Raw genomic sequence first — 7,531 nt, 5'->3', positions numbered from 1 at the left:
CTTTCAACGATAATCCATCAGGTGCATACAACTGGCCACCGCGCACCGGCCAAAGGATCATCATGAATATTCATCACCACTGCTCGTAAAATTTGAATTTTTAATTATCTCCATTGGAGGTGTACTCGTGCTCACGGGCTTCACTGGCGAACCGCTCCGACCGGGACACGCGAACCGCGAAAACGATCAAGCTCAATCTATTATTAATTTTTATCTCCTCAGCTTTTGTTTTCACTCCTAATTAGATATTGATTTAACGCACACCACATGATTAATGCAGACAGCTCTCGTTAAATTTTATAATTTGATTATTTATACATTCGTCACGCTCCCTCCGGACTGTGCGGTCTTCAAACCGAAAAATATCCAATTTGGTTTCAGCTGAAATTACCACTCAAGCCAGACAAAACCACTCATAAGTGCAGGTAATGATAACAACCAAATCGATAGTAACCGACTCGGTAATGACTATCATTCACTACCGCCAAATTGGATAGCGTTAAATTATTAATTCACAACTCGTGTCGACACAGCCGTGGGGGATTTCCTTGGTATGTCAACGCCCTACTGCCGCTAAGACGACTGGGTGCTCAGTCCGTTGTGCTTCAAAGACCGCAGGATATCGACTGTATCCGCTGCCGGTCCGGCACTCGTCAGGTCACAGGCGGCGACAGCTGTTGTAGTACCGCTAACCGACCAGTTCACACTTGTTCCGGCATTCACATGCCATTGCATTCCACTCTCACTTCCTGTTCCTTGTTCGATAGAACTTTTCCGGTAGGATCCAACCGGACGGAGCAATCACGTAAAACATCCTTTCCGAAAGTATTCCGAACCGAGACTGGCACAAAACGAATTCAGATCCTACCCGAAGTGACAATTTTCGAACCGGTCCCAGTACGGTGAATGTCCTTCGGAATCGGTTCTAACGCATGCGCTTCGAAACATTCCTTTACGAATCGGCGGATGTTCATTTCGCTATGCTTCACACTCGGTGTGACAGCTACTTGTTGATATCATGCCGTACGCCGGCATCCGCCGCGTAGAATCACTGCTCGTGGTTCGGTGTTATTCTTCAGGCGATGCCTCGTAACCTGGAGTGGAAAAGTTCTTTTCCACTCAAGTAGCAGGATGGAAGGCCGTGTTGCGCTTCTCTTCCGCACTCCGAAAGCACCGTGATACAGGGAAAAGTTTACGTTTATCAATGATTGTAAATTTACCTTTCGCATTTAAGGGTCTGGTGGGGCCCGTTCGTCGGTGCGATGGTTGTACATACTGCATAAGGTTGAATATTTATTGACTTTTAAACCACACAAAATGGTTAGTGGCTCCCGCTTGAAATGGCCTTCCGAGGAGCTATTAGCGGAAACGCATCTGCAAGTTACGAAAGTTTAAAGTGCTACCGATTAGGTACTAAACTATTGCGCGAAGGAGTACGTAAAAGTCGTGGTAAAGAAACCGGATATTACGAACTATCTTACTGATCATAATAAAGAGATAAGGCAACCTGTTTGTCACAGCCACCAAATGCTTTTGTTTTCTGGTGAACTGAGCTAATGCTTTCCTCACACACTGATTAATTGAGACTATTTGCTTCGTATGGCAAAGAAAATATCGGATAGATAGATGGATGGATGGATGGATGGATGGATGGATGGATGGATGGATGGATGGATGGATGGATGGATGGATGGATGGATGGATGGATGGATGGATGGATGGATGGATGGATGGATGGATGGATGGATGGATGGATGGATGGATGGATGGATGGATGGATGGATGGATGGATGGATGGATGGATGGATGGATGGATGGATGGATGGATGGATGGATGGATGGATGGATGGATGGATGGATGGATGGATGGATGGATGGATGGATGGATGGATGGATGGATGGATGGATGGATGGATGGATGGATGGATGGATGGATGGATGGATGGATGGATGGATGGATGGATGGATGGATGGATGGATGGATGGATGGATGGATGGATGGATGGATGGATGGATGGATGGATGGATGGATGGATGGATGGATGGATGGATGGATGGATGGATGGATGGATGGATGGATGGATGGATGGATGGATGGATGGATGGATGGATGGATGGATGGATGGATGGATGGATGGATGGATGGATGGATGGATGGATGGATGGATGGATGGATGGATGGATGGATGGATGGATGGATGGATGGATGGATGGATGGATGGATGGATGGATGGATGGATGGATGGATGGATGGATGGATGGATGGATGGATGGATGGATGGATGGATGGATGGATGGATGGATGGATGGATGGATGGATGGATGGATGGATGGATGGATGGATGGATGGATGGATGGATGGATGGATGGATGGATGGATGGATGGATGGATGGATGGATGGATGGATGGATGGATGGATGGATGGATGGATGGATGGATGGATGGATGGATGGATGGATGGATGGATGGATGGATGGATGGATGGATGGATGGATGGATGGATGGATGGATGGATGGATGGATGGATGGATGGATGGATGGATGGATGGATGGATGGATGGATGGATGGATGGATGGATGGATGGATGGATGGATGGATGGATGGATGGATGGATGGATGGATGGATGGATGGATGGATGGATGGATGGATGGATGGATGGATGGATGGATGGATGGATGGATGGATGGATGGATGGATGGATGGATGGATGGATGGATGGATGGATGGATGGATGGATGGATGGATGGATGGATGGATGGATGGATGGATGGATGGATGGATGGATGGATGGATGGATGGATGGATGGATGGATGGATGGATGGATGGATGGATGGATGGATGGATGGATGGATGGATGGATGGATGGATGGATGGATGGATGGATGGATGGATGGATGGATGGATGGATGGATGGATGGATGGATGGATGGATGGATGGATGGATGGATGGATGGATGGATGGATGGATGGATGGATGGATGGATGGATGGATGGATGGATGGATGGATGGATGGATGGATGGATGGATGGATGGATGGATGGATGGATGGATGGATGGATGGATGGATGGATGGATGGATGGATGGATGGATGGATGGATGGATGGATGGATGGATGGATGGATGGATGGATGGATGGATGGATGGATGGATGGATGGATGGATGGATGGATGGATGGATGGATGGATGGATGGATGGATGGATGGATGGATGGATGGATGGATGGATGGATGGATGGATGGATGGATGGATGGATGGATGGATGGATGGATGGATGGATGGATGGATGGATGGATGGATGGATGGATGGATGGATGGATGGATGGATGGATGGATGGATGGATGGATGGATGGATGGATGGATGGATGGATGGATGGATGGATGGATGGATGGATGGATGGATGGATGGATGGATGGATGGATGGATGGATGGATGGATGGATGGATGGATGGATGGATGGATGGATGGATGGATGGATGGATGGATGGATGGATGGATGGATGGATGGATGGATGGATGGATGGATGGATGGATGGATGGATGGATGGATGGATGGATGGATGGATGGATGGATGGATGGATGGATGGATGGATGGATGGATGGATGGATGGATGGATGGATGGATGGATGGATGGATGGATGGATGGATGGATGGATGGATGGATGGATGGATGGATGGATGGATGGATGGATGGATGGATGGATGGATGGATGGATGGATGGATGGATGGATGGATGGATGGATGGATGGATGGATGGATGGATGGATGGATGGATGGATGGATGGATGGATGGATGGATGGATGGATGGATGGATGGATGGATGGATGGATGGATGGATGGATGGATGGATGGATGGATGGATGGATGGATGGATGGATGGATGGATGGATGGATGGATGGATGGATGGATGGATGGATGGATGGATGGATGGATGGATGGATGGATGGATGGATGGATGGATGGATGGATGGATGGATGGATGGATGGATGGATGGATGGATGGATGGATGGATGGATGGATGGATGGATGGATGGATGGATGGATGGATGGATGGATGGATGGATGGATGGATGGATGGATGGATGGATGGATGGATGGATGGATGGATGGATGGATGGATGGATGGATGGATGGATGGATGGATGGATGGATGGATGGATGGATGGATGGATGGATGGATGGATGGATGGATGGATGGATGGATGGATGGATGGATGGATGGATGGATGGATGGATGGATGGATGGATGGATGGATGGATGGATGGATGGATGGATGGATGGATGGATGGATGGATGGATGGATGGATGGATGGATGGATGGATGGATGGATGGATGGATGGATGGATGGATGGATGGATGGATGGATGGATGGATGGATGGATGGATGGATGGATGGATGGATGGATGGATGGATGGATGGATGGATGGATGGATGGATGGATGGATGGATGGATGGATGGATGGATGGATGGATGGATGGATGGATGGATGGATGGATGGATGGATGGATGGATGGATGGATGGATGGATGGATGGATGGATGGATGGATGGATGGATGGATGGATGGATGGATGGATGGATGGATGGATGGATGGATGGATGGATGGATGGATGGATGGATGGATGGATGGATGGATGGATGGATGGATGGATGGATGGATGGATGGATGGATGGATGGATGGATGGATGGATGGATGGATGGATGGATGGATGGATGGATGGATGGATGGATGGATGGATGGATGGATGGATGGATGGATGGATGGATGGATGGATGGATGGATGGATGGATGGATGGATGGATGGATGGATGGATGGATGGATGGATGGATGGATGGATGGATGGATGGATGGATGGATGGATGGATGGATGGATGGATGGATGGATGGATGGATGGATGGATGGATGGATGGATGGATGGATGGATGGATGGATGGATGGATGGATGGATGGATGGATGGATGGATGGATGGATGGATGGATGGATGGATGGATGGATGGATGGATGGATGGATGGATGGATGGATGGATGGATGGATGGATGGATGGATGGATGGATGGATGGATGGATGGATGGATGGATGGATGGATGGATGGATGGATGGATGGATGGATGGATGGATGGATGGATGGATGGATGGATGGATGGATGGATGGATGGATGGATGGATGGATGGATGGATGGATGGATGGATGGATGGATGGATGGATGGATGGATGGATGGATGGATGGATGGATGGATGGATGGATGGATGGATGGATGGATGGATGGATGGATGGATGGATGGATGGATGGATGGATGGATGGATGGATGGATGGATGGATGGATGGATGGATGGATGGATGGATGGATGGATGGATGGATGGATGGATGGATGGATGGATGGATGGATGGATGGATGGATGGATGGATGGATGGATGGATGGATGGATGGATGGATGGATGGATGGATGGATGGATGGATGGATGGATGGATGGATGGATGGATGGATGGATGGATGGATGGATGGATGGATGGATGGATGGATGGATGGATGGATGGATGGATGGATGGATGGATGGATGGATGGATGGATGGATGGATGGATGGATGGATGGATGGATGGATGGATGGATGGATGGATGGATGGATGGATGGATGGATGGATGGATGGATGGATGGATGGATGGATGGATGGATGGATGGATGGATGGATGGATGGATGGATGGATGGATGGATGGATGGATGGATGGACGAAGAACGAAAAACGAAAAATGAAGAACGAAAATCGAATGAACCAGAATTGTTTGTTCTATTGAATGAAATACCACCACCAATTTGGAACTGTTAATGCTATGCTAAGCTTTTTACTATAACATGTACATTTTCTGAAATCTTGTTTAAAATTCCTTAAAATTGAATGAATTATGTACATTTAGTTAAAATATCTGAACCAGGTTCCAGTCAACGCTTCGCTCTTAACCAGCCCTAACGGCTTTTCTCAAAATGTCGCTAATCGCATTCTCCACTCACGCGAGCTATTCAAAGACGCATAAAGCAATATGTCCTGCGGCGATAAACAGACAAATTCGATCAATGGCTTTTTAGTCGTTCGTTCGTTTACCCTCATACGCTGCTAGTGAAATAACGAGAACCTAGAACGTGCCGCTCTGGTAGCGAACCCTACACGAATCGTGTCACTCACTCAATCCCACTTCCTATATCACAAACATTTTCAGGCCAACCGAAAAGGACGCCGGACAACGAACAACGGAGTGATAACGTAAGCAGGCGGCAACAGCAGGATTATTTGACATGCTTCACTAAGCAACCATAAGCTACGAGTTGCAACCGTGCAAAACTCGCTCCGCCGCGCGGTCGAGGGGAAATCACGGAGAAAGTAGTAAGAAGCAGAATAAGAAAAAAACTTTCTTCACTCAGCTCTGGCTGATGCATCAGCTTGCCGGCAGGTTGCGGGTGCAGGAGGTATTCTTCATATATGAGTTACGGGATTTTGGGCAAACGTGACGGGAAACTGTCTCTTCTCGTAAAATGTGTAGCGTCAAACTCAATTTCCACTCCCAATCACGACATAGGACATAGAGCTGCGCTTTGTTGCATTCTACTGCAGGCAATCGCAACCCGGGTAACAGTTCGAGGCAAGGGACAACATAATTGCACTTGAAATAGGAAGCAACCTAGAAGCAAGCGCACCCTTTTGGTCACGTGAACGTTGCATTCATTCTGAGTGTATTTGAAAAGTTGAATTCAGCTCCTTATACATCTTGCTATTATGTAGACAAAATGTATTTGGAAAAACCTGCCTGATAAACACCGACAGTGAAGGGCCACACGTAATAACTTCCAATGACTAAAAGGGCGGGAATTTTGTAAGATTTCGACCGAAACGTAGGGGACACTCTCCTTTAGCAACCACCCTCTCATCCTTGTACTGTTCGATAGCACGAAACAACGCCAGCAGCAGGAGCATGAAATAGTTTATCTCCTTCCGAGTATTTAGCAGGATTCTGTTCTGGTGTGACATTGTCGACAAATACCCCGCTGCTACTCTTTGAATCAGCTGGAATTGGGAAATTGCTGTTTGATTATGCTAAAGATATGATTTGCACTTCATTTTCCGAACGCAATTTGGGGGTGAGAACAGTTGGGATTAGGAATCGTCGCATAGATAAAACGGGCGGCGACTGTTCCTATTCCCATCGGATGACTCATAGCGAGGGTGGGTGGATTTGGTTCTAATGTCCTGCACGGTAGGAGATATTTCAACTCGAAGAATATATTTCCTATGATGGTGAAAAGAAAATACTGTCGAGTCAGAATAAATTGCGCTGACTTCTATCTTGCGGAACTTTCCGAAACTCAAACAGAGAGGGAACAAAAACAAATAATCGCGAAAAGTTAACCGATTTCCCCGAACAGTGAAAATAAAACGCGCGGTTTTTCACCTCTTGCAAACTTTGCTCGTGTGGCACAGGGATCACGGAAAAACTTCCATTTCTTTTCTGTTTT

Source organism: Sabethes cyaneus, chromosome 2, assembly GCF_943734655.1.
Source record: "Sabethes cyaneus chromosome 2, idSabCyanKW18_F2, whole genome shotgun sequence".
Classification (NCBI taxonomy): Eukaryota; Metazoa; Arthropoda; class Insecta; order Diptera; family Culicidae; genus Sabethes; species Sabethes cyaneus.
This window is presented reverse-complemented; position numbering follows the sequence as displayed.